Source organism: Neomonachus schauinslandi, chromosome 1, assembly GCF_002201575.2.
Source record: "Neomonachus schauinslandi chromosome 1, ASM220157v2, whole genome shotgun sequence".
Lineage (NCBI taxonomy): Eukaryota > Metazoa > Chordata > Mammalia > Carnivora > Phocidae > Neomonachus > Neomonachus schauinslandi.
Window position 1 is genome coordinate 149008194 of NC_058403.1, and position 12003 is coordinate 149020196.

Here is a 12003-nt window from a genome sequence, read left to right on the forward strand (position 1 = left end):
AATCTAAACAGCAACTGTCTACTTTAATTTCTTCTTTCATTTTAAATCCATAACTTTAAGTGGTTTTGATATTCATATTGTTTGTATTCTCAAATGCTGCATCAATCAGAAACACTATCATCGAACAGAACACACTATATGGATATGTTTTAAACTTCTCCAAAAGTGGGTTATCATGTCATATAGTTTGAGACGTGCTTCACATCTCACCATGCTTTATAAACCCCTTCTAATCACGCAAAACAGATCCATATGGTTATTAACTCCAGATAGAGATCATGAGGCACCTCTGTAAGGCACGTCAATTAAAGTTTACAGTGGGTCACCGGAATAATTCCTGGGACTGAGTTTCTGGTTTGAAAACCACTTATATGAAGCCAGAAATACCTCTATCTCCCTCAAGTGTACCCACCTGGGCCAGTTTTATGCTCAAAAAGTGAGAGAAAAGCATTTACTGAGGTGATCTGAGCCCAAATAGTGGTTTCCCTAGCAACATTCAGATAATTCACATAAATATGTGGTACTTTGAAAAAATAACATGCCTATATCCTGACTTGGCTAGCATCAGTTTGGTCCTAGATCTGGCTCATTTAATAACTCATGGAGTGGTAGAATCAGTATTTGCTTCAATGGTCATCCTCATCCTTTTCCTAACAAGGCAAACATGAGAAGCCAGAGGGTCCGCCCTCCCCCCTGCCCCCATCTGTTTAACTGTGAAAAGAACTGCTGCTTCTCAGCTAACAGAGGAATTCAAATCCTCATCAGCCTTTTCTTTAGTAGTTTCTGGAATCACTAAATCTTAGGACATCTGGAACAAATCAGGTCCACTCACTGTAACAACTGGATTAAAGACAAAGAATACTTCTGGGGCAGGGGGAGGGCAAAAAGGAATTCCCAAAATCTGCGGGCTGCTCAGAGGTCTGATGTCATAAGACAGGATGGTGTGCAGCGATGTATGACCCGACCCAGCAATGGCATGGTGCCACCCTATACAACACGTCAGCTGCTCCTGAAGCCTGGCCACCACATACCCAAAATGCAAGAAGTTTATCTGCATTTCACGGAAGACGGCAGGCCAGATAACTCAAGAGAACCCAAATCAGCAGGGCCACTGTGGTCCCTTGACAAGGAAGTTGGTTGTGGCCATAACTTTTCCCTGCTTCAAGCTCAAGAAGCAAATGGGGGACATAAATGGTCACAGACAATAAAACGTGTTGAAATTACAAGCCTCCCCGGTTTGGAACTGTTTCTCCTGTGAGGTGAAGAGCCACGGAGAAAATAGCTCTGCCCGCCTGGGTCCTCTGGAGTTCCTTGAAGGTAGAAACAAGAACACACACAGCAGACATAGCACGTCGAACAACCAGGAATTGGCTCATTTGTCCACAAAGTGGCTACCACATTCACCCCCAGCCCAGTTTCTCTGCTTTGGGCTTGCAGTACTAGTTTTCTTGAGCTCATCAAAGTTTTTATGGACAGTTACCTGTGTCCTTAATAAACCAAGAACAAGGAACGAATGTATACTTTTTAATCAGTATATTATAGACCCTAGGATCCAGAGAGTCAGGGAAACACTTCCTTCAGTGGTTTCCAAGTTTGGTCTTACATTAAAAAAAGAAAAATATAACATGACAACAGCTTTATAATGAGATCCCAGTTCTGCATATTATAATAAAAATCTGTCTACTCCTGTTAACAAGGCAAAACATTTGCTTCTCTAGCATGTATCTTTTCCCATAATCAGGAAAAATTTCTGAACAGGGGTTTTTAGCTTGTTTTTGTGTCATCAGATACTCTTGGTGGTCTCCTGAAATGAATGGTCCCCTTATCAAAATAATGTTTTGTTTTGTTTTGTTTTTATTTGACAGAGAGAGACACAGCGAGAGAGGGAACACAAGCAGGGGGAATGGGAGAGGGAGAAGCAGGCTTCCCGCCGAGCAGGGAGCCCGATGCGGGGCTCGATCCCAGGACCCCGGGACCACGACCCGAGCCGAAGGCAGACGCTTAACGACTGAGCCACCCAGGTGCCCCTATCAAAATAATGTTTTAAAATGCATAAAATGAAAAATCAGATTACAAAGAAACCAATCATACAAAAATATGATAATTACATTTTTTAAATGTATGGTTTAGTAATATGTGTTCTTTCTTTTATAACATTAAGTAATAAGATTTGGCGGTGGGTTTAGTAACTACCATAACTTTGAAGTGGGTTTAGTAACTACCATAACTTTGAAGTAGGGATGAATGTAAATGATATTTTGAAACATCTGCAACATTGTAACTTGATAGGAAAACATGAACGATTTCTACCTGTGACAGTCAGAGGTCCTGCTAATATTCCTATGCTTTGTTGTCTACATTCATAATCAAATAAAATGCTACATTTCAGTTTGAAGTTAGTAAAAATAAAGATTGTTTTCCTATTCAAGTTCACAGACTCTGTGAACTCTATGCACAGATCACTAAGGGGATATGGACCCAGGTTAGAGCCTCTGTCCTGTGGGAAGGGGAGGGAGAGGGGCTGCTTTAATGACGGGAAGAAAGGACCATGCTGGTGGAGAGAGGAAAGACAAGAATGTCATTTCTGGAAGGTGTATAATAAGATATTTGCAATTTCCTTCACCTCAATTCCACTGTCCCTGGACTAACAATGAGCCATCTTTAAAACTGATGACCCTGGGAAGGCGGGCCAAGGAGGTGCATAAGAGAATCTTCTCCTTCTTGGCTTAGAAGGTAAATTTTTTATATTCTTCCACACGAGGAGGAAAAAAAAGGAACAATTCATTTTTTTTTTCTCTTGAAGAAACACAACTGTCAACCGAAACAATGGCATTCATCTCTTGTTCAAATTTCTTATCACAGAAAACATTCTTAAAAAAGAGCCCAGTACCCCTAGCAAGGAAGACTGATTACTCTGAGTTCATGTGTTCCCTCATGTACTAAGCACTGTAACTGCTTTCAGCCCCCCCACCATTCAGGACCTTTGCAGTGAAAGCCATCTCTCACCAGGGTAGCCCCTCTCCTTTAATCCCTTCTGTCTGCAGAGCCCTCTTTAAAAACAAAGTCCCAGGGACAAAGCAACCAGAAGTAATCCTAAAGACACAAAATCCTGGGGTGTCTGGGTGGCTCAGCTGGTTGAGCTTCTGACTCTTGGTTCAGTGTCGTGAGATCGAGTCCTGCACCGGGCTCCATGCTCAGCGCAGAGTCAGCTTGAGATTCTTTCTCCCTCTGCCCCTCCCCCTGCTCACATGCTCTTTCTCTTAGATAATATATGAATGAATGAATGAACGAATGAATGACACAAAATCCCTCTCACCACCTGAAGGGACCTCCTATATATCACTCCACACGCCTGGTTTTTAAAAACCCAAAAAACCCTCCAATTCCAACAGGGCAGATTAAAAGTCCATTGACAACTCTTTTCCCCCACCGATATCTGCTAAACACATTGGATTTAGCTTCCTCTCAAAACTCACATTCCTAAAAAAGAATCAGACTGCCTAGCGAGGCGATCTAAGAATGAACAAACAGGATGTGAGGTGTCCCTGGAAGCAGTCTCTGATGGGGATTCCGGTGGTTTATCAAGGGATGCCATGGGGAGCAAGGGGCCACGGAAGGAGGATGGGGCAGGGAAGATGCTGAGAAAGACCATGGTCTTGGGTAGAGTCGCCTAATTTCACATGGGGGCTCTGGAGCACAAACTGCAGCATGGAATTATCTACACTTGAGACAAGGGGGCTGGCCTTTTTCTCCCCCAAATGAGTCAGTCATTGGCTGACAGCCACCCCGGGGTGGGTGTAACCTCCCAGGCCAGGTGACTCCTGTAAGCGAGGGCCATTCTCCAGACCCGAGGAGGGGCAGCTATGAGCCCTTAGCAGCCGACACTTAACGGCAGCTGGGACCTGGCCACCTACACAGTAAAAAGGACCCGGGTGTACCACCCAATAGCATCCACCCAGCCTCGTCATGTCTGGGTCAAGATCACCTGGCATGGAGTCAGAAAAGCAGGATCATAAAATCTAGAAGTTCTTTACATCGTACCTCCCTTCTCACGGCGATCTGCGATGAACCGTGACTTACAGGTGGTCTATGTTAGGCCCAAGTCTGTCACCTTTGGCTCTGGGGGAGGGGCCAGTGACCACTGGGGACAAAGCAAAAGGATCATCCCTCCTCAGCCACAGGTGTCTTGGGTTTTTCATCTGTGGAGAGTGGCAGGGCCAGAACAAACTTGGGAAAGATGCTAACGAGGGGGTGTGTGCAAGACAACAAGGAAAGTATGTGTGGAAAATTTACTTCGGAAAACAAAACAACTGCGTGTCCTTGGAATCTGGCTTTTCTTACAGTAATAAAAGTCTGCTCCGGGATGGGTGAGGCTAGTAACAGTGGCAGGAGACCATTGACCCAGCCACAGAATAAACTGCAAACATCTTAGCAAAGAAATAGCACGTGGCTCCCCATCTGCTCTAGACTTGAGAAGTGAGGGATCTAGTTGTTACCTTCTCTTCGTAGCTCCTTTTCTTGGTTTAAAAGTCCAGGGAGAAGGAAAGAAACAGCCATATCATTTTGACCCCGCTGGAAAGATGCTTACATATAAAACCTCCAATGGTCGGCTATATTTGGAAGCCAAGGAAGATATTACCAAATAAAATTTTATTAGGTACACCCGTGAAGTAGACCCAGACTCCCCAGGTCGCTCAGGAGGGAGGTGGGCTACAGGCAGGCACGGTCCCAGTGGCTTCCGCGGTTGCCATGGTTACTCCGCAGCCCTGCCTTCCACGTTCCTTTATGGATTCCCCATCCTCTCACCATCCAGATGGACAATCCCCGGGTCTAATCAGCAGGAGGAAGGCTGTCCCTGAAACCCAGTATTTGTTGGGATAGATTTCTGCTGCTCATGTGTGTGTGTGTGTGTGTGTGTGTGCGTGTGTTTGTGTGGGGGTGCCTGAAAATGAAGTGACCTCCCCTCCATGTTTTCAATCTAACAAGGGAACATGGTCAGTTCCTCAGGTGGTGGCCCACTGTACCCAACCTCACACCGAGGCTGGTAGGCCCTTTAGGAAACCACAAATCAGATCCGCCCTGAGATAGGAAGGAAGTTCCTAAAGTCATTTCCATTTGGTTAGTGGCATAGTGGGCGTCAGAGATAGGCAGGTTCCCCAAGCTGCCATGGCTATTTAAAGACAAAGGCCATGGGTCTAATGGCTGAAGCACTGGACTTGGATTCAGGAACCTACCAGCAGGTGTTTTTCCTGCCACTGCCATGTAACTTTCTTTTGGACCTCAGATAAGTGACTCCAATTCCTGCCTATCAGTTTCCCATTCTACACCTGAAATGCTATGGCTCCCAGCAAACCATCAACCATGAACCCCTGCAAGCTGGGCTTGTTGCTACCCTGCCTGAGTTACTTTGTAGGACAACAGAGAGGGCATCTCAGAACCACAGAGTCAGCCTCTGTGCTCATCCCCAGCCCAGGCTGGAGCCAGGGCTCCAAAGAAAGACAGCTGCTTGGCCTGGCTCCACTCAGGTCTCTCCCAGGGTGGTGGAGGGGCCAGAGGTCTTATCCTCTCCACCTGGGATGTGCTGTGGACACATCCCTTACCTGCCTTTCCTGCTGCCCTCAGGAAAATGGGAACAAAGCTCCCAGCCCTGTACTTGGCTCGTAGGTTTGCTCTAAAACCAAATGCTCTTCAGCATGTGGGCAATAAGTGGTTATGTTGGCTAGAGAAGGGACAAAGGCGTAAGATACAAACAAATGCAATAGGAAATAAAGTTACCATAGTAATGGAAAATGTTGGGTACTTGGCAAAACATGGAAAGAAAGCATTCTCAGTAAGTTTTAAAGGGAAGAAGGCTTGGGGTCAAAAGGTGCTTTAACGCTCCTGTTAGAAATTCCAGAATACATTCATCAACTGAGATTCTTTGAGAAAGTGGGTGTAGCAGACATAATCCATGCCCCTGCCACCTCCCTCAGATTGTTCCTAATGCTCTTGCTGACTTCCAGCTGCCAGTGTTTGCATCTTCGTATCCAAGGGTCTTTTTCTAGAACCAGACAAGGTTGCTGTCACAGGCTGGCGGTGCCAGGGAATTAACTGTCCCTACCCTCCCAACCCCAGAGTAGCCCTCAACCAATGACTGAGAGTCAGATACCCCAGCCCCTTCGTCCCTCTGATGCAGTAATTGTGAGGTGAGTTTTTTCCACCATTCCTTAGCATCTCCTTGCAGGAGGAAGCTGCAGCCATCCACTGTGGTAGCTGGGGATGATGAACTGACTGACAGCTTCTTTCCATTCACATCCCCTGTCACATGACATTGCCTCTCCCATCAGGAAGCAGAGTTTACTTCCCCACCCCTTGAATCCTGTTGGCCCTGTGACTTTGCTTTGGTCAACAGAATGTGACAATGAAACTAGACCTCATGAGTCCTTGTGCATTGCTGTTCTAGATTCTGGACCCCTGCCCCACCATAAGAATAAGCCTGGGCTAGCCTGCTAGAGGATGAGAGACCATGTGGAGGCCAGTGGAGGAACTCTGGCCAACAATAAGCCAATCACCACAAACAGAGGCAACTAGCTAATTCGAACTTGGCTGCAGATCCATGAGGGAGCCCAGGAGACGAGAAGACCCAAACAGCTGAACCCAGCCTAAACAGATGATCCACAGAATCAGGAGATAAATAAACAGTGGTTTCTCCAAGGCATGAAGTTTTGGGGTGACTTGTTACACAGGAATAAGCAACTGATATGCTAGTGTTGCATCATGACGCACTAAATTGTCCCTATTTGTTTCCACCAAGCCTGGTATATTCATAGCCAGTGCTCTGTTACTATCTGTCAAATAAATGAATATACTAGTGCTGCGTCACTTCCTGCCAGGTGAGTAGAAGCTCGGCACTCTGGAAGGGTACTGCATCCTTCCGTACCCCTCCCAGTGTGTGAATGTCTCTTTGCTTGCCTGACCCTGCTGATTATCTTCCCAGGGGCCTAAATCCTACCCTCTGCCTAGGTAACTCCCACAGAAGGACCACCCACATGTCCATTCAGCCTTGATGTGTTCCTGAAATGTGGGAGACACACCTGTTGCCTCCCATTAGGGAACATCAGAGCAAAAGCAAAGACTTATTCCAAGAGAGGGGAGTGAGGGTGAGCAATCCTTCGACTCATTCAAAAACTCCTATTCACTGGAGCATTTCATTTTTCTTTCAAGAATAAGCCCTCGAAAAACCCATTCCTATTTCCAGAGATTCCAGAAACAGCAACTAAAAAAGCCAGCTGCTCCAATCAACAAACTTCTTTTGCATTTTTCTTCCAGATCTGGGACAGTGAAGGAAAAAAACAGTAAGTCAAATGGCTAACAGTTTTCCAGGTTTCTGATCAGCTCCTGCCCACCTTCCTTCATAAAAAAATAACAATGATGGCAGCTTTACATTTGAGGAAACTGCTGATGTGCCAGCCACAAGCTTGAGGTCAAATCTGAGGCCCTCCATGGAGAGGAAAATCCAACCTATATGGATTAAGAATGTGTGACTCAATGCAGAGACCACCACCGACCCAGCAGAAGAGGCAGCAAAAGTCTCCAGATGGAAAAGCTGTTGAATAGAGCTTCCCATGTCCGACAGCTCATGAGGGAGCATGAGCAGGGATGGAGGGAAGCCATCTTGACAATGGATTTTTTTTAACCCATCCACTTCCTTTCTGGATGGGACTTTTCACACAGAGGAGGACTTTCTCCCCAAGGTCCCCAGCTTTGGTACTTCTGGTCCAGAGCCAGCAGAGATCAGACCCCAACAGCAAGTGAGGCTAGTGCACAGGAGAGCAAGACACAGAATTAGCCATTCCTGGCTTTAATGACTTGAGCAAGTAACCTGGCTTCCCCGAGCGTCTGTATCCTCCCCACTAAAAAGAGCGTAATAATATTTACTTCTTAGTGTCACTGAGAGGATTAAATGAAAGAATAATGCTAACTCTCCTCTGCTGAGTGCCTATTATATGCCAAGCACTTTTGGAAGCACTTAAATATGTTTTAATTCATTAAATACTTGGAATAACTTAATAAGGTGTTGCTATTATTTCTCTCGTTTTACAGATGAGGAAACAGGCACAGAGAGGTTGAGCAACTTGCCCAAGGATGCACAGCTGGTAAGACACAGTGTGTCTATGTATACTGATGACTCTCTAGGGCATCCAGTGCATGGCAGGTGTTCCATAGACAGGGGTCTCTTCCCCTTTATCAAACAAGACTTTACGTCTGCCATATGCTGTGCAGTTGGTAATTCTGGTCACTTTGCCACTTTTGAGAAGAATAATTTGTTTCAGGTTCTAAATAGTTCTCTGGGTGCAGCGATCCTTGTCTCGAAGGCTGATTTTTCATGGATGGAGCTACCTGTCTCCCAGCCAAGGATTTTGGGAAATGCACTTGACCCCACACCTCCACTGTGATAATAGCATTGTTAAGGCTACCAACAAACTGAGGGTTCTAGAGGGGGGGGGATGGGTTAGCCCGGTGATGGGTATTAACGAGGGCACGTACTGCATGGAGCACTGGGTGTTATACAAAAACAATGAATCGTGGATCACTACGTCAAAAACTAATGATGTATTATATGGTGACTAACGTAACATTAAAAAAAAGGCTACCAACATAGGACCATTATATGTGGCCACTAGATGGTTCTTCTAACTTCATAAATATTTTACTGTGTCTTTTCACTTCCCTTAAGAGTTCTTTCATTATTCAAGTTGGCTAGCCAGAAGGCACTGAAATGTTCCACTGGTCTCCTGCGGGAGGCATCAAAATATATATGTAAGTATTTTTAGATCAACTGCCATAGTCTACATTGCGTTTTCTTTACCACATGTGATGTAGTCTTAGATACTGTAAGTATTCAGACAGACAAAACAAAACACAGTTGCATCATTTTACAAATGGGAGTTTTCAGTTCTGTTTAATAGAAACAATCTAAACAGCTTCATCCCCGTTCCTGGACATTTTGGAAAAGGTGTGTCTTGGAAATAGGATCAACCCATTAAATACTGTGAACCTTTAATTAAAGAGTTGATTGTTTTAAGAGACAACAGGCCTGCCAGAATTCATGCTCTCTGGAGAGAAAAAATCAAAACATCCATGAGTCCCTGTCACAGATAGCATTTCCTGGCTTGATCCCCGGCCACTCTGGGGGACCCAATTACTCCCAGATGTCTTTCCCTCTGTCTTCTCCAGACAAAGACTCCTCAGTCTGGTGGGTACTTGGCTGCTTTCAGCCACAACACCTTGTCCTGCACCGTCCGCCCAGTCATTGGAGGGATCTTTCTCTGTTACCACTTGGCTTCAACTTTTCATTATAGTGGGTCACAACTAGCATGAGAGCTAGGATGTAGAGACACTATGAAAGGCAAAAGTCATGTCCAAATTGCCCCTTTGAAGTCCTTTGGGAGGCACCATGGTGGAGATCCACACAACAGGTCTCGTAAGTCCAACACTGCCAAGGGTGCGCTGTGCCAGGACAAAGGGACCCCACGGACCTGTGACAGGGACTAGGAAATGAGATGGATGGAGAACAGCTGACTCAAAACTCAAGCTGTTGCTGAGTGGAAGAGAGGACCAGATGACCCACACCGTGTCACTCTTTCTCAGTCTTGCCTCATCCCTCACCGTGTCCTCCTGACCCCTTCTCCTTCATTCCAGGCACCTGCAGATCTTCATGGGCATCAGCCCTCCATACCTCCATGCCTCTGCTCACATTTTCCCTCTGCCCAGAATACCTGCATCCTCCTCCTCATGCCCCTTTATTCCTCCTCTTGGAAGCTGCTCCCTGGCCCTATAATGACCCATCTACCTCTCTTCTAGCACTGACGAGGTGGTGCCACTGCCACCCAGCTGCCCTCTCCCACATGCTGGGAGAGCAGGGCACACACACCGTTCATTTCTGCAGCCTGGTGCCCAGTGTTTCCTTGATTTGAGCAATCACGGGATGTGCATCCCACCCGGGAAAATCATGGCTCAATAGAGTTCAGCGATAAACCAAAGCAGCTTAGTTCTGGTTCCAGTAACTAAGCCTTTGCCAACCAAATTCAGACCCTGGTTTCCACCAGCAGTTTACTGACTGTGCCTTCTCTCACTTTGTGTCTGGCTCTACATGAAGGTCTGGGGAAATCCAATGTACCCAAAACCACCATTTGATTTTGTATCTCTCCCCATCCAGTTACCAATTAATGTTTCTTTGATGACTCCTTTGGGGACAGCTATGGGCCCAAGATACAATGAAGGTTTAATGGGGGATCCAGACAAAAGGCTATTTTGAGAGACCGGGGAGGGGGGGCCTGCTGGGAAATAACTCATCTTAAGGAAAGGATCATAGCTTTCATCCAAAGACACCGCTTCTGAGATTCAGAAAACCTCCTTACCCAGTCTCTAGCTCTCATGTCTGAATCAAGGATGATGGAATTACCAGAAAGGCTGAAAAAGCCCTGAAAACTATAGGTATCAGGAAAGAGAGCAGCCCCTCTTCTTCACATGGGAGAGCAGACAGACTTATAGGTCCCAATTCACCCCTCCCTGGACTTTTGCCCTCTGCTGTGTGACTTTGCATTTCCTCTCATTAAGGGGACACAGAATATTTTCCTGTCCCCTGACTTTGGGGTTGGTCATATGACTTGCTGTGACCAACAGAATAAGGCTCAAGTAAGAGTGCGCCAGGTCTGAGCTGAGACTTTAAGGGTTATTGCATGTTTCTGCTTGCTCTTTGCACTGTCGCCAAGCCATGAGAAGAATATGCCCATGCTGGCCGAGTGGTTCCAGCAGGACAATGAAAGACACATGAAGCAGAGCTAAACTGGGTCACCTGAACCTAGGTGAAATCAACCTACCCCCTGCTGAACCCCAGATGCATGGGCAAGTCAGCCAAGATCCAGCTGAACCCAGCCTGAACCAGCCAACCCTCAGTCAACCTGCAGAGCCATGAGAATAGATGACTGCTGTTTTAAGCCATTGAGTTTTGAGGTGCTTTGTTATGCAGCATTTTTCTGTGGCTATAGCTCGCTGATACATATGGAGGTCTGGGCCCCGGCCACTCAGATTATCAATTATGGGGCCCACAGAGCAGAACTGGTTCTGATCAACACTCCTGAGGGGCAGCAGAAGCAGTTTTAACCACAAGGTGCTTTACTGACCATGAGCCTTGGGTCTTACATCTTAATACATGAAAGCACAACTGAACAGAGATAAACTTGACTGTGTCCATCAATGGGCAGTAAGAACATCAGGACTTCCCTAACCTAATATTTAACCTTGGAGTGAGTGAACATTTTCCCACCACACAAAGTTTTCTGATCCAACACAAACTTCCAACGTTAACCATCTGACTCAAGACAAAACAAATTCGTGTATTTTTGTTTTATGTTACTTTGTCCCCAAGACACTTTTAGGAAGACCTATTTAAAACTAAAAGTAATGACCTGATAATTTATGAACTTTCTTTAGAACTGGTTTCTCTAATAAGCCCAGGAACTTCTTAATGTTAAAATTCCAATATCCACTTCATTTGTTTGAAGTCATCTTCTAAGCTTGGCAAAACATGTGCCACTTTAATCTACCACTTTTGTCCTAAGTCAAAGTAATGCTAATTAACATTTAAGTGGCTTGGAGGAGTATTTGTGTGTGTGTGTGTGTGTGTGGTGGTGGGGGGGGGGGAGGTGGTGGTGGTACATCACCTTTTGCCCAATAAATGAAAAGAAAAAGAATCTTAGTATTACTTTCCTTTGATGAATAATAGATAGTTTATCAACATAAGTAAGTGTTTTAGTGCAGTCACTGGTTCACAATGGGATTTCTTACATCCAACCCAAACTTAACTCTCATGGTTACAAATAAGGGACATAGTATGGCGTTTGGAGAATAACTATCAAAAGTGAGGACTGTTTTTGAGAAATGGTAATAAACGTATGGGGAGGCTTTCTGGCCCTCAAGCTAAAACAATCTTTCAGAAGGAACTGTCTTGAAAGGAAAACG

At 45.5% G+C, this 12003-nt stretch overlaps 1 protein-coding gene across 1 annotated transcript in view; it reads right to left on the minus strand.

Moving 5' to 3' along the window:
* Positions 1–12003, minus strand: part of ITGA9 (integrin subunit alpha 9) — a 335040-nt gene that overhangs the window by 130973 nt on the left and 192064 nt on the right. The gene's annotated exons all lie outside the window — the stretch shown is intronic.